Genomic DNA, 21,585 nt, shown 5'->3' on the forward strand with positions numbered 1-21,585 from the left:
TTTGAAATGCTGAACATAAAAGAGAAATAGAAATGCCAAAAAAAAAAAAAAAACTGGAAATAACTAAAAGAAACCACTGCTGCTGCTAAGTCACTTCAGTCGTGTCCGACTCTGTGCGACCCCATAGATGGCAGCCCACCAGGCTCCCCCATCCCTGGGATTCTCCAGGCAAGAACACTGGAGTGAGTGGCCATTTCCTTCTCCAATGCATGAAAGTGAAAAGTGAAAGTAAAGTCGCTCAGTCGTCTCCGACTCTTCGCGACCCCATGGACTGCAGCCTACCAGGCTCCTCCATCCATGGGATTTTCCAGGCAAGAGTACTGGAGTGGCGTGCCATTGCCTTCTCTGAAAGAAACCACTATCCCCCCCAAAAATAAATAAAATCATCTGGTTATGTATTTTAAAAGAAAAAAGGAATCGAGAAAATCATATGATCATATATATTTTAACAACATAGTTATATTTCTTTAGACCTATGTGAAAGGTAGCACACTAAATTCTATGTCCTTTTTTATTTAAAATTTCTTCTTAGCAAATTATTTGCATACAACATTCTGTGATTGTCTAGATGCACCTCAAATTTTGATAATCCAGCTGCTCTGAATAAGTACTCAGGCACCCCTTCTAGACACCCGACTTTGCTATCTCCTCCAGAGCAGGTGGACCTTGCCTGCTAGGATGGAATTGGCTCCTGCTGGACTGGTTCAGGCTCCTGTCTTGATAGTAGGACCCTCAGGGGGTTGCTATTCACTCATCAACAGGTTTCTTACCAGCTGGCTTCTCCTGTATTCTCTCCTGGGAGCATTCCCAGCTCTAGACTTCAGTCCTGGAGACTCCAAGTCTTGCTTTGTCCCTTAGAAGTCTCTTCAATTTGATCAATCCCAAGGAAGGTTCAATTTGATAGCCTCCCTTTGGGGGAGGAGACAGAGCTCTTAAAGGGTATCAAGGCTCTGGTAAGTTGCTCACAGTCACCTAGAGACAGCAGCAAAGCCAAGACTGTAAAGCCAAAGTCTATATGGCTCCAAAGCTTGTATTACTTGCTTACGTACCAAGCTGCCTCTGCAATCCCATATCTACAAAGAGCCATAAAATCAATGTGTGTTTTTGCATTTTTTAAATTTTATACTGAGGTATATTTGATTTACAGTGTTGTATTAGTTTCAAGTATATAGCAAAGTGATTTCCTTATACATATGCATGTATCTATTCTTTGTCGGATTCTTTTCCCATATAGGTCACTACAGAGTACTGAGTAGAGTTCCCCGTGCTATACAGTAAGTCCTTGTTGATTATCTGTTTTCAACCAATGTTGATTAAATAGTTTTAGGTTTCTTCATGTAAAATACGTCAGAAATGCATGAAGAATGAGCTTGTGTCCATTCTATGTTGCAGAGAAAAGCATCTGGGGGCAGAGAGGATAAATCCTCACCAGGTAGCATGACCTCGAGCATTTCAGCTCTCTGGCTTTCAATGATCTTGTACACAAAATGGGTACTTGTAACTAAATGGTGTCTCAGAACCTTCCAAATCTGTCATTTTTGTAGCCAACCCTAGTCCTAGCCAGTCAGTGAGACCCCAAACCAAGGATAAAATTCTCAGGAGCGCAGGGCCTTCTTGGTCACGGACAGGTGCTCCTCAAGGACAATGTCATTTCTGCAGGAAAGGATGAGATTTGTCAGGCTGCCACCCGGAATGACTTATTTTCCCTTCCCTCCCTGAGCAAAGCGGATGCATCTCTGTCACATGAACATTTCTTCCCTCCTCCCCAGACAGAATGACCTGCTCATCACGCAACAGTAACTCTGTTTTTCGTTCTTCTTCACCGCAGTCAGGAGTGGCTCACATGTGATTCAGTTTTTGCTGTTGGACCTGGTGTGTGGTCATGTCAGCCTGATCTCATAAGCTACGCTTTAAGAACTTTCCTCCTCCTTCCTCTTCTTTCTCTCTGCCTGGCCCCCTGCCCCTTGCATTTTTTTTTTTTTCTTTAACGCTGGCCAGGGTAGAGATCCAGAGAGGAAAGCCCCTACTTTCAAGGAGCTCAGAGACCACGTGGAAGAGAGTTCATCCAGAAAGGAGTGCCGAGTGAGGATCTGAGCTGGGCAGAGGAGGGCAGGCTGTACTCGGTGGCTGAAGCTGAAGACAGGTTCCAAAGCATTTCTAGAGCGATGAGGATATTGAGATGGTGACAAAAGAGAGGGGAGATGTATGCCTGCTTGATGGCTTGATGGCAGGTGCGTGGCGATGGAGAGGGCTTGAAAGGGCCTGAAAAAGCAGAGGGTTCAGTTTGTATAAGGGCACAGAGGCTGAATTTGCAGGAGAGCAGCACAGAGGGTGTGCTGGAGAAGCGAGTTGAGTTCATTCACAGCAGCCGTGTGGGAGGGGGCTGCCCCTCCCTGTCCTGCTCAGGCACAGAGGTGAATAGATTCACTCCGAAGCCACCTCCATTTTATATATTTTTATTAAAAATGGACCCCCTATTGGCCTGGATGCACATGTGTACGCATATGTGGGGATGTGCCACACAAAAGACTCGGGGACTGCCTCTGTCCCTTTCTGGTGAGTGGAGGCTACTTTTTCACATATGAGCTAATGAGGAGAGAGAACCTGCAGCTTTAAGGCAGGATTTGAACCCGGGTCTCTCCATCTCCAACACCCCACTCTTCCAGCTGCTAGGACCAGTTCTAGCACCTAACTGTATGTGTCAGCTATCCAGTCAAGTCTGACCCTTTGTGACACTATGGACTGTAGCCCGCCAGGCTCCTCTGTCCATGGAATTCTCCAGGCAAAAAAACTGGAGTGGGTTTTCATTTCCTTCTGTAGGGGATCTTCCCAAGGCAGGGATCAAGCCCGGATCTCCTGCCTTACAGGCAGGTTCTTTACCATCTGAACCATCAGGGAAGCCCTTCTCTAACACCTAGTGAAGTGAATGAATGCCTGTGAAGTGTGGACTCCTCCTTCATAAAAGTGGAATCATAAAAATGACCTTACAGCATCGTGAGGATTTATGAAATGATCGCACACAGCAGGACGGTCTTCATTTGTCTCCCCACACTTACTCTGCTTTCCACCAGAGTGAATGTTTCAAAATGCAAATCTTACTCATTTCCTCCACCCTCCATCTTCCCATCCTTACAATTTCCATCAAAGCCCTGTTGCTCTTAGGATAAGTACCAAAGTCTTATTATGGCCAACAGAGGAGGGCGCTTAGATGCTACACACTTGCCAAACCCTTATCCATTCCTTAAATGGTCCAGTTCCCTAGAGTCATGGGCCTTTGTAAGCTCCTGGTCATCTTTTAGAGCACACTCCAATGAGATATCCTCAGAACCCTCCCTGGGGGCCCATATGAGTCTGAGTGTTTACATGACATCAGATCACCTTCCCCTTAGGGCTTCCCGTGTGTGATCAGTTACTTACATGACTAGTCCTGTCTCCCCACCAATTACAGGGTCCATCTTATATGTATCAAACATATTCTGTTTACCATTTTACTTCTCCTAATCCAAGTCTTAGACCATAGTGGGCTTTCAATGAATATCTGTTGGATGAATGATGTTCATGAAGTGTTAGATTCCTCTTACCTAACAGAGAGATGGCATGTCAGGAGGTAGTGGTTACCAGTCAGGGGTCTAAGTCTTACTTTGCAGATGGAAAAACTTCACTTTGTTGGAGTATAAACTAAATGGAGTCATGTTCAAGAGAACTGAGTCACAAGGGACTGAATAGCATAGACCAAAATGTCAAAATGTCCATCCATAACAAGAGGATTTTTGCTCATATATTCTAGACTAATTGCATTAGTCTAGAATTAATAGTGACTAATTCTAGTCGCTAATTGCATGTGATATGTGGCTGAAAAGGAAGAAGAGGAAGAAAAGGTGGAAGAGGAGTAAGAAAGATAGTATGGTGGAAAGAGAGTAGGTTTCTTGGTGATAATTTTTTTTTAAATAGTGCCTCTAATAAGCGCCTTACCAAATTAATACGGATAATGATAAGAACAAAAATAATAAGCATGTAGCAACTGACATTCAGTGAAGTCTTACTAAGTTTCGGCAAAGTGCTTTGTTTTCTTTATTACTACAACCATATGACAGGCTTCTCTGGTGACTCAGATGGTAAATACTCTGCCTGCAATGTAGCAGAAAAGATCTCCTGCAGAAGGAAACAGCAACCCACTCCACTATTCTTGCCTGAAAAATCCCATGGACAGAGGAGCCTGGCGGGCTACAATCTGTGGAGTCACAGAGTGTCAGGCACGACTGAATGACCCAGCATGTGAGCACAACCATATAACATAAAAATGGATTATTTTGCGAATGAGGAGTTTGAAGCTCAGAGAAGTTAAGCAAGTTGCTCCTTATCACACAGCTAAGAAGTGGCAAGGCAAAGATTTACAGAATCTGATTTATACAGAGTCTGAATGTTTTAGCTGATTTACTAGACTGAATATATTGACAAGTTATGTGCTCTCTCTCAGCTTCAGTTAACCCTCTCTAGAATAAAAATTCTATCTGATTTCCCTTGTAGAATTTTGTAACAGTTCAAAATGCCATTGGATGGGAAAGTGCTTTGTAACCCTAAAGGACTTTGCAGAGATAATGCGCTAGAATTATTGATATCACTGATTAAATGAGTGTTTGGGAGAATCAGGATATTTTACATTGAAAAGATGTAGCCTGTGTGTTTATATGATGCCCCCATCAGTTCAGTTCAGTTCAGTTCAGTTGCTCAGTCATGTCCGACTCTTTGCGACCCCACGAATTGCAGCACGCCAGGCCTCCCTGTCCATCACCAACTCCCGGAGTTCACCCAGACTAACGTCCATCGAGTCAGTGATGCCATCCAGCCATCTCATCCTCTGTCATCCCCTTCTCCTCCTGCCCCCAATCCCTCCCAGCATCACAGTTTTTTCCAATGAGTCAACTCTTCGCGTGAGGTGGCCAAAGTACTGGAGTTTCAGCTTTAGCATCATTCCTTCCAAAGAACACCCAGGACTGATCTCCTTCAGAATGGACTGGGTGGATCTCCTTGCAGGCCAAGGGACTCTCAAGGGTCTTCTCCAAGACCACAGTTCAAAGGCATCAATTCTTCAGTGCTCAGCTTTCTTCACAGTCCAACTCTCACATCCATACATGACCACTGGAAAAACCATAGCCTTAACTAGATGTCACTGGGTAAAAAAAGGAAAGAAAGACTGATAAGTACATTGTCGTGTGTTTACTATCTTGGAGAAGGAAATGGCAACCCACTCCAATACTCTTGCCTGGAGAATCCATGGACAGAGGAGCCTGGCAGAATACAGTCCATGCAATCGCACTCAGTCAGTCATGACTGTGGGACTAACTTTCACTTTCACGTCTTATTATCTTAACATGTGCCATTGCCATGCCAAGCATGAATTTTTAGTTTTATGTAATATGCACGTATATATTATATAATGTATACACTATATATATACTGTATACATTTAGTTTTCAGACAAGCTGGATGGTTATCCTTATTTTGCTGGTGAGGAAACTGAGACAGAGAGGGAAAGGAACTCTCTCAAAGCCCCAGCACTAGGACGGGATAAAGGAAACTTCAAATCTGAGCAGTCCCAGACCTAGCCCTTAATTACTACCCAGCGCTGCCTCTCTCATCAGCAGAACAAAAATTAAGCTGTTAAGATTTTCAACAGAGTGTACAGAAAAGAGTGCTGTTTATGCTTTTTAATGCAATTCACCTGACTCACTTGGAAACACGTTGGATGAACCAATTCATCCTGACAAAAGGAGAAGGGTAATTAGTTAATGACAATTGATTTGGGCTTCCTTCGTCATCTGCAGGAGGCTGATACATCAGTTGGCTTCCCTCCCCCTCCCTTTTCTATTCTTTATTCACAACAAATCGCACCCCATATGGACATCATTAGCTGGTGTTAGCTTGCCTCTTCTTTTAAATTGGAGTTGAGCATCACCACCAGTTTCATCTAGTGAAAGAAAATGGAAAAGGAAGGAAAAAAAAAGAAAGCAAGACCCATTGAGCTGTTGAATAGGCCAAAAAATGAAGTGTATTACAAAGCACTTTCATTGTCTTCAAAGGACAACCTTTGTCCTCTGCCGGTTCTGTTATTGACCAGCTGCTTAGTTAACTGTGGTATCCATCTGCCAGCCACGCAGTCTTCGTTGGGAAAGAGGGAAGGTGCTGACCCTTCCCAGGAAGCGATGGTGACAGGTCTGTAATTTGATAATCTCTTGTTCAGGAAAGATTTCACTTTGTTCCTTGATATGCATCCCGGCCACTGGTGTGCCTTTGAGGCTTCTGATAACGCCAACTTTTCCTTCCTAAAAGCCTCCGTGTGGGATAAAGAGGGATAATGGAAGAACCCGTTTCTGTCTGTTTGGCCTTACTTTTATTTTTCTAAAAATCAGAGATGAGTTATTGTGGTTCCACTAAAAAAAAAAAAAATGTGTTTATTATGATTTGTGGGTTTTGCAGAGAAAGAAAAACAAGCAGATAAACTTTTAGTGCAGAATGTGGGCAGTTGTTCTGAACTTGGGGGATAAGACTTTAGATGTGGCAAAATGCATCTGTGTGGTAGCTATCAAACTGCCTGGCTTTGGAATGAAAAGCTGCACGCTGTGTCCAGTTTTAAGCTCAAAGCTTGAGTAGAGAAAAAGAAAAACATTATTTCTCCTATCACTTTGTGTTCTTAGCACAATAGAATAAGAGATGAGTGAGCCTGGATTTGTTGAACAGTAGGAATTATATGCTGACAGTGGAGGGTTTAGTAAAATCCACAAACATGTTTTTCATCCTGCATTTTCATTCTGACTGGTAAGCCTCTTGACATTTTAATAAAACTTATCATAGACTGCTGATTGAATTATATTTATCAACGTATTGGCAAGGCCATGTAGAATAGAGAAAAATATCCAATTTAGCCTCAACCTATGAGTTCCAGCCACTCGGTGTAGGAGTTTGTTTTCTTTATTGTTGTTTTGTTGTTTTTTGTTGTTGTTTTTGTGACAGTGTTACATGTTGAGCCTCGGTTTGCTCTTCAGACAAAAGTGGATAATAATGGGACTGATCACAAGCCTTCAAGAGGGTGTGAGGTAGGACAGGGTGTCATATTCTCCAGTATAAAATCACTCTAGGCCTTCTCTCTTCCTGAACAGCTTGCTGCTGCTGCTGCTACTAAGTCACTTCAGTCGTGTCCGACTCTGTGCGACCCCATAGACAGCAGCCCACCAGGGTCCCCCGTCCCTGGGATTCTCCAGGCAAGAACACTGGAGTGGATTTTCATTTCCTTCTCCAGTACATGAAAGTGAACAGCTTATCGTGGTTTAAAATACCCCATCTATGCATGCTGTCTCTTTATCCTTTCCTAGAGAGGACATGAATGGATTACATAGGCTGCTGTCTAATATCAGATGTCCTTGCACGCATGCAAAGTTACTTCTTCATGCCCGACTCATTGCGACCACATGGACTATAGCCTGCCAGGCTCCTCTGTCTGTGGGATCCTCTAGGCAAGAATACTGGAGTGGGCTGCCATCCAGGGGATCTCCCCGACCCTGGGCTTGAACCCTCATCACCTGTAGCTCCTGCATTGCAGATGGATTGTTTACCACGAGCCACCAGGGGAAGCCCATCAAACGTCCTTAGTGACATGTTTTTCTTCCCAAGCTACACTGGGATGGTGGTGGGGATGAGGAAGAGTAATGACCTTATCTCCAGGTGCTACATCATTGTCTCAAGTGTCAGACCCTGGTCTTATCAATCTAGGACAAGCAGCTGGCTTGTTTTGTCTTGAGACCCATGTCTCAAGCTGAAATGACTCATCAGAAAGAACCAGCCTCATGGAGCTGCTATCCTCAGGAGGAACTAATGGACGTGGTGGGTACTGATTGCTCCATGACCTGAGATCTTCAGTTTTCCTTCTCCATAGCCCACCTTTTCTTGGCTTATTTGAACTTCACTACTCTGTTTTGAGCTCCAGCCAGCTTTGGGCTTATTCCCGAAACAAGAGCCTCTAGCACCCAGCCTCCAGAGTTGGCCTCCAGAGTTGGCCTCCAGAGTTGGCCCTCCAGAGTTGACAGCTCCTGTCCCAGCACCTCTCCTCTGCTCTTGGTGAACCCAGAAGGCCATCCATTCAGGTCCTTCAGTGAACATTGTCACCAGACTCTCTAGATAAATTAGGTTCCAAGTGCATTATCCATCTTAGCCACAGCCCCCTCCTGTTCTTCTTTCATTATCTTCACCAATGAATGGCTCCTCTAGCCCTTGAGAATCTTACTTAGATCCCAGCCTTCTCCACCCCTAATAGCATGTTGTAAAGATCTGTTAGTTCTACCGGCTTAATCCTTTTTTAAATTTTATTTTATTGAAATATGAGCTTCCCTTGTGGCTCAACTGATAAAGAATCTGCCTGCAATGAGGGAGACCTGGGTTTGACCCCTGGGTTGGGAAGATCCCCTGGAAAATGGAAAGGGTACCCACTCCAGTATCCTGGCCTGGAGAACTCCATACAGTCCATGGGGTCGCAAAGAGTCAGACCTGACTGAGCGACTTTCACTTTATTGAAATATAGTTGATTTACAAACCTGTGTTAATTTCTGCTATACAGTTAAGTGAGTCAGTTATACACATATGCATTATTTTTCATATTTTCCCCTATGATTTATCACAGGATATTGAATATAGTTCACCTCTAGCTTCAGCCGCTGGTATTTGTCAGTGATAAAACCACACACACACAAAATCTTCATTGGCTTCTTTGGTGTCTTTCCAAATTACTGCCTGACCTACAATCCTTTCATTGCTTCTTATTACCCTCTGGATAAAGCCCAGCCCCCATAGAATGGTGTGCAGTGCTCTCCAGCATTTAGTCCTCCACCCCTAAGGCCTGTAGCCTTTCCCCTTATACCTTCTTCTTCTGCCAAAAATGACCTGAACACAGCTCCAAACACACTCTGCTCTTCCTCCTCTGCTGCTGCTGCTGCTAAGTCACTTCAGTCGTGTCCAACTCTGTGTGACCCCATAGACGGCAGCCTACCAGGCTCCCCCATCCCTGGGATTCTCCAGGCAAGAACACTGGAGTGGGTTGCCGTTTCCTTCTCCAATGCATGAAAGTGAAAAGTGAAAGTGAAGTCGCTCAGTCGTGTCAGACTCTTAGCGACACCATGACTGCAGCCCACCAGGCTCCTTCATCCATGAGATTTACCAGGCAAGAGTACTGGAGTGGGGTGCCATTGCCTTCTCCCTTCCTCCTCTAGATCTTACTGTCTAGATCCCTTCTCTAAATTGTTTGGTCTATTTGTTTATTTAAAATTTGTAAATAGTATGTACTATGTGCCAAGTATTTCACAAATATTAACCCATCTAATCCTGACTACAATCTAAGGTTATTTCTGGGGAGATTGGGGCACAGAGAAAAGAGATTATTCTTGAAATCATTGAAGGTTCAAGGCTCAGTCTTCTGTAGTCTCATATCATTATGTTTGTGTTCATCATTCAGAATGTCATCTCATTTGTCTGTCGGGACTTTCTATATATTCATATAATGCGGCGCTACTCAGCAATTAAAGAGAATAATCTATGGAAACAAATAGCAACACGGATGACGTATCAGCAAATGTATTATGCTCAGAAAGTGAAAGAGATCAGGATCAAAAGGCTACATGATGCTAGTGACATGGAATGTCATCCTTCTGGGAAATATAAAGCTAGATGGACAGAAACAAATCAATGGTTGCCAGAGACTAGAGGTGGCGACAGAAGGAAACTACAAAAGGATACAAGGGAAATTTTGGGGGGAGATGATGAAACTGTTCTATATCTTGACTATGTGCAGTTACATGACACTGTGTTTGTCCCAAACTAAACACTTAAAAGCATAAATTTGTACATTGTGTTTCTAAAAAAAAATAATAATAATCCAGATCTTCATATTTAAAATGAGTTGAAAGGTCTCTGTATCAGGTTCAAGAGTCTGACCTCCAAGACCCTCTACAGGTTCCCTCCAGACTTTCATACTGTATTCCTCCCCATTCTGAACTCAGGGGAGAGCTACTTCCCTTTTAAGATAGTCTCTGCAGTGAACCCCTGAGCAGAGGTGATTTGAAGCCGGCACGTCTAAAACCACTATTCTAAACTCCAAGTTTGTAACTTTTAGACTTTGGTGTGTAGTAGAAGAGTCCCCGGGAGAAACTTGTAAAAATGCTCCAGGTTCCAGACATTCTGATTATGTAGGTCTGAAGTGAGACTTAGGAATCTGTTTTGTTGAAAAAAAAGAAATGGGATTCAAGAGATTTTTGTCACACTTAGACAAACATTACCAAAGGAGTCCCAAAGGAAAATAAGCTAGATAAAGTCCAATTATTTGAAGACTGTGGCTTGACACCAGGGTCTTCCCAAGCTCATGAGGCAAAGGCCACCTCCTCTGCCTCCTGTGAGCTCAGCCAAAGAGGCCCTGGAAGAGGTGATGTCATCCACATTGACAGTCTAAGCCCTTTGCTCCAGATTCCTGGTTCCTGGTTTGCTTTTCCTTTGCTTTTTATCAAAGATGATACTTTGCTCCTGTGCAAGGGCCTTTGGCCTCCTCATGGCCCCAGAAGCCAACCATATGAAAATACAGTAAGTCTAACATGCCAGTAGTGGAACTTGTTCGTAGTCAGAGATCATTGTATAGTAGGGAGGGGAAAAAATCCAGGGCAGAAGTAAGTCTAGAAAGCCCTTAGTCTTGTAGTTGAAAGAGCACAGCCTTTGCAATGAGACCATGGACTTGCATCTTGACCCTGCCTCTGGCTATCTGTGTGACTTTGGGGAAGTCACTTAACCTTGAACCTCCATTGTTTAGTAAAGGAGGTCATGAAAACCACCTTCTGAGCAATATGGTTTGGGAATGACACATGCATATGCTTCTCTTTTCTTTTCATTTGTTTTTATTGAGGCATAATTTCACATATATACAGTAAAGTGCATGTGTCTTAAGGGCACAACGCAATGACTTTCTACACAGTAAACGCAGCCATAGAACCACTACCAGATAAACACTACCAGAGAACATTTCTGGCACCCCAGAAGACTCCTTTTTGTCCCCATCCAGTCAGTAACCCCTGAAGAGTAACCAGTCTTCTGACTTCTATCACCAGAGATTAGATTTCCAACACATGGCTTTTTGACAGATATCAATGTTATTTTTGTGACACAGGGTGAAGCAAATGTCAGAAAATCATGAGCAGATGCTTCTTAAGCAATGACCTCATTGGAGAGCTTGGGGAAGAGATATTCAGAGTCAGTGACACATTAGAGGTTACACTTCCTGGTATATCTTAGCAGTAAGAAGAGGGATAGTAATTCTGGTCCTTGAAGGGGAAAAAGTGTTCACCCTGCTATGAATCCATGTGGAAGTGAACCTAGCCATGGTGAAATATTGTTTCTGACACTTGAAGGATGAAAGTGTGGAGGTGATAGATCATTGAGGAAGGCAGACAGACAGATGCAAAGTTTGCAGGAGAAAATGAAATGATTTATGTGACATAGCATATAAAATTGAGAAGTACAGTTAGCTGCCTACACTCAGCCTTCACACTCGTAACCTTCGTGTTCAGCCTCATTGTTACCTCCTAAAGTAGTTTGTAAACCATTCTTCTCTTCTGCAGTCCCCCAGGCACTGCCTTTTCATTGGCCTATTGCCTCAGCTTCCTAAATAGTCCCATCTTAAACCAACCCACTCTGTCTCTAGGATGATTATTCTCCCAACACATTGAATCTTGGGAACCAGTGGCTACATTGCTTCCAAGTTAAATGCCCATCTGACTATGATACAAAAGCTCGTTTCTTAATACCCCCGTCCATCATGTAGTCTTAAATCCAAACAATCATTTCCATTCACTCTAGACAAACCCTTCACTACTGCTTCCTGCACTCTGGGCCTTCCCTGACTCTTGGCTGGCATGCCCTTTCTGTCTTCTAATACAACTCTAATCCTTTGTCAACTCCATGACAACTGTCACTCGTACGTTGAACTTTCTTCTACCCAGCTTCCCTTCTACCAGACGGAAGCCACAGCTCCCTCCACTGTATATATCAAGGCCTCACTTATGTAAGTCACGTATGACTTCCCAGGTGGCTCAGTGGTTAAGAATTCACCTGCTAGAGCAGGATGTGTGGGAGACACAGGTTCGATCCCTGGGTTGGGAAGATCCCCTGGAGAAGGAAAGGGCAACCCACCCCAATATTCTTGCCTGGGAAATCCCATGGACAGAGGAGCTACAGTCCATGGGGTTTCAAAGGACTACAGGCTACAGTCTGCAGTCTGTAGTCCTTTGAAAGGACTGGCAGGCTACAGTCCATGGGGTTTCAGAGACTTGGACACCACTGAGGGACTAAGCACATACTCATAGGCTTTGCCATGCTGTACTCTGTTTAGCTGCTGTATGCCTGACCATCATTGTATAAGGTGGCTCAGCTGTGAGGCACGTGGCATGTGCAGGAGAGGAGAGAAGTGGGAGAAGCCTGCACTACATTTAAGGGATGATGTGCCCCTGGAAGCCTCCTTCCTACTGGAAGACACCTGCCCAGACCTCAGGTTTCCAGGGTGGGTGCCAAGGATCATGCATTTGTTCCGAATGAGGTATGACATCATTCTCTGAGGGTTTTAACTGGAAGGTGGGACACGGCAGCCAGGAACTCAAGGGAGAGATGTGTGGCGAGCAGAATTCTAAGCTCTTCCCAATGGTTTCTTGATCCCTGATGTACATGCCCAACAGAATCCCCTGTACTATGAGTAAGTTCAGTTCAGTTCAGTCATTCAGCTGTGTCTTACTCTTTGTGAGCCCATGGACTGCAGCATGCCAGGCTTCCCTGTCCTTCAGCAACTCCCAGAGTTTACTCAAACTCATGTCCATAGAGTCGGTAATGCCTTCCAACCATCTCATTCTCTGTCGTCCCCTTCTCCTCTCACCCTCAATCTTTCCCAGCATCAGGGTCTTTTCAAATGAGTCAGTTTTTCACATCAGGTGGCCAAAGTATTGGGGGTTTCAGCTTTGGCATCAGTCCTTCCAATGAATATTCAGTGACTGATTTCCTTTAAAATTGACTGGTTGGATCTCCTTGCAGTCCAAGGGACTCTCAAGAGTCTTCTCCAACACCACAGTTCAAAAGCAACAATTCTTTGGTGCTCAACTTTCTTTATAGTCCAACTTTCACATCCATACATGACTATTGGAAAAACCACAACTTTGATTAGATGGACCTTTGTTGGCAAAGTAATCTCTCTGATTTTTAATATGCTGTCTAGGTTGTACTTGTATTTTCATTATCAGGTAATATTACAAGGCACCACTGGCCTTAAAATAAGGAGATGACTCATATGAAGTGATGCCACACTTTAGGAATGAGAAACCTCTTTTGTTATCCACTGAGATTCTGGAGTTATTTATTATAGCAACATAAACTTCCAATGGCTGTGTGACATACCAGTGAAATCTTTATCAGGCAATTTTACTTACCCTTGGAAAATGGTAGCTGGCCCTTGATATAGTGTATTTATATTGTATATTTAATGTCTTAGTTATGCAAGAACAAATGTATTTGGAGACTATAGCCCTTGATTATTTTTAGCAAAATCCATGCTTAAATTTTATTTTTTAATGAATAAAGACATGAAGCATCTAAACTTTTCCCACAAATTATGTGCTTATTATTATAAAATGTAGAAATTACAGAATTGGAGAAAAAAACAATCCCCCATGATCTCATAACCTTTAATGACATTGATGATAATATATTTCACCTTTCTTTTCTAGCATATTTATAGATATATATTGTGCTCTCTCTGTCTCTCTTTGTGCATATCTATAAAAATTTTAATGAAATAAAATAAGGAGATTGCCTGGATAGGCATTCATTGTCTAATCACATGAGCCCCTTGAAAGTGGAAAGATTTCTCTGACTGGTCATAGAACGTGATGGCAGAGAGATGGGAATTGTGAAAGGATTTGACATCAAGAAGTTCCCTACTGCTGAACTAAGAGGGCTCATATGGCAAGGACTGAGAATGGCCTCTTGGGGCTGAGGGTGATCTTCCACCCACAGTAGCAAGACAGCAGCCCCTCACTCCCACACCCACCACGAGAAAGCCTACCAACAACCTTCCTGAGTTTGGAAGCAGATCTTACCCTAGTAGAGCCTCTAGATGAGAGAGCAGCTGGCTGACACCTTGATTTCAGCTATGAGACCTGAGCAGAGGATCCAGGGAAAAATATGCTGAACCCACAATTCATGGAAACTAGGAGATAACAAACTTATATTGTTTGAAGCCCCTACATTTATGGTTAACTTGTTATGCAATAGAAACAAGGCAGGATGATATGTGCAATCCAATATGGTGGGCATTTTGTCAGTTTCCATGACTTTGCTGCTTCTGTTCAGCTGCTAAGTCATGTCTGACTCTTTGTGACCCCATGTTCTGCAGTGCACTAGGCTTCCCTGTCCTTAATACCTTTCAGAGCTTTATCAAACTCATGTCCATTCAGGCGGTGAGGCCATCCAAACACCTTATTCTCTGTTCTCCCTTCTCCTCCTACCCTCAGTCTTTCCCAGCATCAAGGTCTTTTCCAATGAGTCAACTCTTCCCATCAGGTGACCAAAGTATTGGAGTTTCAGCTTCAGCATCAGTTCTTCCAATGAATAGTTAGGACTGATTTCCTTTAGGATGGACTGGTTGGATCTCCTTGCAGTCCAACAGACTCTCTAGAGTCTTCTCCAACACCACAGTTCAAAAGCATAAATTCTTCAGCATTCAGCCTTCTTTGTGATTCAACTGTCACATCCAAACATGACTACTGCAAAAGTATAGCTTTGACTGTACAGACCTTTGTCAGCAAAGCAATGTCTCTGCTTTTTAAAACATTGTCTAGGTTTGTTATAGCTTTCCTTCCAAGGAGCAAGTGTCTTTTAATTTTATGGCTGCAGTCACCATCCACAGTGATTTTGGGGCCCAAGAAATAAATTCTGTCACTGTTTCCACTTTTTCCTCATCTATTTGCAATGAAGTGATGGGACCGGATGCCATGATCTTAGTTTCGTGAATATTGAGTTTTACGACAGCTTTTTCACTCTCCTCTTTGGTACTTATCAAGAGGCTCTTTGATTTATATAAGCCTGAGCTAGAAAGCTGTGAGGAGGAAGAGGGTCTTGCCCAGGTCATGTGGGATGTGGGCTTTGGCTTCATGTGAGATTCTTGGACTATATTCAGGAAACGAAAGCTAAAGGCAAGTTGAAGAAATAAGGAGCAGGGGGTAGTTTACCTTGCTGGATATGGGAGTGCTAAGGGTCTTTCTAGACATTGGAAATCAGATTAAATCAGTTGACTGATGCCAGAACCCATCTGCTAGACACACAAAAGTCTTCTTTTCCTGCCTGTCCAGAGCTGCTCTTGACTGAATCAACTGTACAAATGTCCTCAGGACTAAAGTGTTGAGAGAGCTAAAGAAGAAAGTGACCAAAAATCTCTGCCCTTCGACTAGAGGATAACTTGAGAATTCTGCTCTGAAGGACAGTTTTATTCATCTTAATAGCCTTAGCATCAGTAACAAAATCTGTAATAAGTAGGTTCACACAATCTGTCAAGTGAGAATTGCAGAAACGCCACGTGTAGAATTGAAAGCCTCTGACCGACCCATTTGGCCTCTTTTATAATTTATTGTGCTTTAATGGAAAGACTCTGAGGTTTGTAGCCAGACAGACATGAGTACAAGTCCTGGGCACCATCATTAACCTTGCTGAACCTTATTCTCCAGAGTCCCAGCTGCAGGCTGGGCTTTTGAGATGGCCAGCGCCAAGCAGAAAAAAATGCTCTGTTCATTTGTGGTTCCTCCAATCAAACCCCCAGTGAGCTTTCAAACTGAGAGGCTACTGGGTCTGAATTAATCCAAGAAATGTAACTGAAACAGATATGTGAGTTTGGTCCTTTTCTCTTACTTTTAGATGGTACTGACATTCTCATTCTTTGAAAGTGAAGATACAGTCATTTGAAATGAGAGACTTTAGGACATCAGCCATGGGCATAGAGAGAACACAGTCCCTTACCCCTGGCCTAGTTGCCATCAAGCTCTTTGCTAATTGTTCTACCCCTACTGGTTTCTGAATTTAGATAAATTAGGAAGTTTCTACAACTCAGTTTCCTCATCCATAAAGTTGGATATTATTCAAATCAAGTGAGTATTACTGCAAATTAAGTTAGTCACTATTTGTAACGCATCCTGGTGCTGTGTAAGTTCTAAATACATACGAATCTCTCATTATTTTCACTACAATCCAGGGAATTAAACATTACAATGCCTGTTTTATCAGTGAAGAAATTGGAGCTAAAAGAAGAGAGGGAAGATTTCTATTAAAATATGTGTAAGGCAGGGCATCCATATAGTTATTTTTTTAAGTCTTGATTAATATCAAATCATCACACATTAATTCCGTTCCTAATTGACTACAAGGCACCGTACAAATTTAATCACTTGGCTTCCCTCATTGTAATGTTGGAAAATGGTACAAACACATTCATTCTTGGCCTCATTTTTAGACCTTCATTGTTCCACAGGAGCCCAGATTGGAAGCATAGCCCTGAAGGCAATGTCAGTTTATTCCTGGCACCCTAAGCTGACCACCAGAGGGAGGAAATGACAATGCTTCACAGGTAGCCAGCTGTCCTGCGCAAGTCCCAAATCAGGAAACAACAACACGAAACCCTGAAATTTTACTTCACACATCTTATTGGTATTTCAATCTTTATGGACATCAGTCATGATATTTTTTACTATGTAAAATATCAGTCTTCTCACAAATACTATATAGGAGAAAGTAGGCGTATATGCATCTCTTTTAAAACTAACTTAAAATATGTCTTTAATCCATATGAAAAAGTCTGATTTTATTTCTGTGTTTCCGACAACTCTCTCAGACATATTAATGGATGGCGCCAGATACATGAAAGTAACAGCAGTTCCTTAGATCTTTCTAGTTTTTTATCATTGATTGTATACTTTTTCATGCACTCTTTGAATCTAACAGAAACTCTAAAATGTAGATAATATTTGTCTCATTTGATAGATGAGAAAATAATTCAGAGAGAGCATGTGATTTTCCCAAGGCCACACAGAACTTAAGGAGAAGATTTAATCTTCAGGCCCATGACTGCCAGTTTCAATTTACCCAGACAATTAACACATACTCATTTGTTCATTCACTTGTTCGTCAAATCAAATGTAATTTGTTCTAGCGATATCAACAGCAACAACGACAGCTAATCTCCGTGTGCCAGGTCCCATGCTAATGCTTTCTCTGTGTTACCCATTTAATACAAAGAGCAACTCTTTTTTTTTAGTGTTGTCTTCACCATTTTATAGATAAAATAACTTCAGAGAAGTTAAATATCTCACTGAAGATAATACAGCTAGAAAGTGGAAGATCCAGGAATGTGACAGTGATTTGCTTTTTTTCTTCAGTGCTTGCCCCTTATCTAAGCCCATTGTATATGCATTCATTCACGCTTTCCCCCATTCATTCGACAACTGTGGGGCCTACCAAGTGCCATATGTTGTGCTAGAATCTGGGGAGACAGCTGTGATAAAATGCTTGCTTTGGGGGAGTCACAGACAAGCATAGATTCAAATAAGGAACAAGGTGATGATGGATTGTACTGGGATCTATTGGATAGACTTGGATTTGATTTGGTTTGAACTGAACTGAAATGAAGCCATGTGTGTTTCTCATTCAGAGCTGAAGGAATAGAAGCAGTAAAGCTCTTTTGCTCTGGAAATAGCCACTATCAGAAAGTGAGTAACCAACTATTTCAGGACTCCCGTGAAAACAAACAAAAATGAGACTCATCTGTAAAGGGCTGCAGAGGTGGTTTGGGTGGAAGTAAGGAAGAACGACTGACCCTGTGGTTTGACCTGCAAAATTGAAGCATTCATTTTGCAAACAGCACCAACTACTGTACTAACATTAAGACTTTAAGAAGAATATGTCATGGTTGCTGCTTTCAAGGAGCCCACAGCCTAGAGACGGCGATGTGAAAAGGAAAGTCCAAAAGAGTGTCAAGGTTACAGGATGTATCTCTGCTCCATCCTGTCTGGGCTGAATGCATACTAGAGGCTAGAGAATAAAGCACGAAAAGCTGGCATTCTGGCACTTACATTTTTAATAATATTATACAAGAAGGAATCAATGTTCCAGCTCTGCAATATGGCATAGCAAGGTACTTTATTCTGAGGTCTTGGAAATATTTAACAGAAAATCTTATACAACAAGCATCATACCATTTCTGGTCTCTCAATAGTTATGTAACTTTGTGCCAATTAGTTACTTGAGCTCAACAGTCTTCATCTGCAAACTTGGGCTGATAAAATCTATTTTGAAGAGCTTTGGTGAAAATTAATAATGATTATGTGTGCAAGTGTGCCTATGCATTGCTTAACACAAAGGAACAGCTCACCAGTATTAAATATCACCTCCATTCCTGTTCTGCAATTAAAAAATGACCTCCAGGATCCAAAAGATGACCTATTTATCATTTCCTAAACTATGTTCTATAAAGCAGGAACAAATATACTTGAAAATCACTTATACTATGCCCCACTCGGTGGGTATCGACATTTAACAGTTCTCAGAAGCCCTGTATTACAGAAAAGTCTTCTAACTTGTTTTCTATGAGGTTTTTATATGTTTTCGTCACTGAGTATTTACTTGCATCTCTCTGTCCCATCACTCTATTTTTTTTAACTTATTTGCTTGTTTCATTAATAACTGAATTCCATAGAACTGTTTGGAAAAGAAATGCCATTCCCCTTACCCTTAATTTTAACTTGTTACAATAGTAGATACAAGATGCTAACACAGCTTTTATTTTTTTTCCTTCAGAAAATGAATATCTTTTTGGAATAACTGCTTCTTTTCCTGAGTTCTTGAATCTCAGAGCAGCTATCTTTCTTGTCTTACCTAAATCACTGGGCATGGCAAAGTCCTAAAGAACAAATTCTTAGTCTCCCCTAATTATATAAACCAACATTATGATTACTATTATTATTATTACTATTAGCTGTGTATTCTCAAAGGTCCCTTTCCTGAACTGAGATTCAGAGACTTCAGTGCTTTCAGAATTCAACCCCTTTCAAGATCTGATCATTATCAGAGTTTCTTAAGGGGACAGAACTACCATCTCAGTGCAGAAAGTGGGGCAGGGCCCCCTTGATTTGCATTTCAATACTTTTGCAGCTTCCCTCATAGCTCAGTTGGTAAAGAATCTGCCTGCAATGCAGGAGAACCTGGTTCAATTCCTGGGTTGGGAAGATCCTCTGGAGAAGGGATAGGCTAACCACTCTAGTATCCTGGCCTGGAGAATTCCATGAACTAAGTCCATGGGGTTGCAAAGAGTCGGACATGACTGAGCCACTTTCACTTCACTTTTGCAGCAGAGCCCTTGAACTTTAACTTACCCACCATCTCCTGGGTCACTCTAAAGACCTTTGGAAAACAGGCAGCTTGGAGGCAGCAGAAATACAGCTTTGGAACTCCTAGTTATTATCCTGATGTTTGATTGATTCACTATTTTGTCACAAGTAAGTCAAGTTCCTACTTTAAAATTCAATTTTTCCCAATTTCTGAAATGGCTGTGGTAATATCTGCCCTTCCTACTTCACACGGCTGTTTTTAGGATGCAAAAACAAATTAGAGCACTGGAAACTACAGAACTCTTTAGAAACCCTCAGAAAGAGTAAAGATATGCCCTAGGTGAAAAACATGGAGGAGGAAATGGCCACCCACTCCAGTATTCTTGCCTGGAGAATCCCACGGACAGAGGAGCCTGGCGGGCTACATACAGTCCATGGGGTCGCAAGAGTCGGACATGACTTAGCGACTAAACCACCACCAGGTGGAAAACATAGAGCATAGAGTGAATCAGTGTGCCCCTCTTGGCCAAGCTCTCTCTGCTGCAAGAGTCTTTCTTTTAGCTTCCTGTTGTCTGATCCACAGTATAACTTCTGCAGCTCTGAGGTCATCCAGCCAGACTGCACAAAGCCATTCCCAATGCCCCTCACTTTGTCAACTTTCAAGTCCAGGTCATCATAAAATCCCATGAATGAAGCCTCTTCTTTTCCCTTCTAACCACACTAGATATATACATGCCTAAGTTCAACTCTCCATTTCTCTCTCCTGATCATTTTGGTGCATGAACTTCCAACCTTTCCTTGGAGCTGGGCAGTCTCTAGTACATTCTCCACACTGACTGACCTCTGCTCCTTAATCGTGCTCCCTGGGGCAACACACTGCAGGAAAGCCAGACATACTCCAAAGGATAACTGAACTTGTTGTTGTTCAATTGTGTCAGACTCATGGACTGTAGCCCATCAGGCTCCTCTGTTGTGGTATTTCCCAGGCAAGAATACTGGATTATGTTGCCATTTTCTTCTCCAGGGGATCTTCCTGGATCAAGGATTGAATCTGCGCGCCCTGCATTGGCAGGTGGATTCTTTACCCCTGAACCTCCAGAAGAGACCATGCAAACGGGCAATTCAGAGAAGCATGGCTAGAGAGCTTGGAAAACTTGCAGCTGTGGGAAAGAGGCTGCCTGCCAGAAGCTGTGCACTCAGTGCTCCCGAATTAAGTCCCAGGGACCCTGCTCAGGTCCTAGTCCAGCCGGAGGCTCTCTGCTTCTATAGGGGAGGGTTCTTTTTCATTTGGGTTCAAGCAGTTGAATAAGGAAATCAGAGCTGAGACTGACACAGCACAGACTTTATTTGGTGGTCAAAGTACACAGATTGGGAACTAAGTACACAGATCAACTTGTCACTCACCTAGTGAGAGGGAATGAATTTTAAAGAGTAAAGACAAAGAGGGGAGGAGTGAGGCTAATGATGGGGAGGCGGATGCATTACCTGGAAAGGAATAGGGTTTTTCCAGTGAAGGCAGGGGTGCCACCTCCTTTTTTTTCTTTTTTTAGTCCTTAATGTCTGGTAATGGATGCCAGTACGCGTGTCATTTAAAATGCTTCTGTCGTAAAACAATGTTCAATGAGACTCAGGGTCGGTTGGAGGTGAGATTCCTATTCATCTTGGTTCTAGCTGGGTCCATCTGGGTTTTTTCTGTGTTTGTAGCCTCCTTTCTTATCTCTGAACCCTTTAACTTACAGACTTTTGATAACTCCTGCTAGAGGTGGGGGTTGGAAGGTTTTGAGCAAAGACCGGGAGCAGTTCTGGAAACATTAGGTAGAGGAGCACAGCCATTGCTACATCCTGTCTCTCAGGAGGATGCAGAGAATATGAATCCTGATTCTGTCTTCTCATCCGTTACTCTTATGCTGGTGCTTCCCCTTGGCTATGTAAAATTGGACACCAGAAGGCAAGGGGGTCTGAATGACTAGGTATGTAGAAATCATCTTCCCAGAGCACAGAGCAGGGCAGAGAGGGACAGAGATTGACTCTGAGAAGCAGATGAAAACTCTCCAGCACACATGCTAGAGGCTTTTGAGTAGCCCTGACCTGACTCAGGTCACTCACTCTGCCTTTCACACCTTCCCCTGTAGAACTAGAGAACCTGTAA

This window comes from Bos javanicus, chromosome 29 (assembly GCF_032452875.1).
Source record: "Bos javanicus breed banteng chromosome 29, ARS-OSU_banteng_1.0, whole genome shotgun sequence".
In the NCBI taxonomy this organism is placed as follows: domain Eukaryota; kingdom Metazoa; phylum Chordata; class Mammalia; order Artiodactyla; family Bovidae; genus Bos; species Bos javanicus.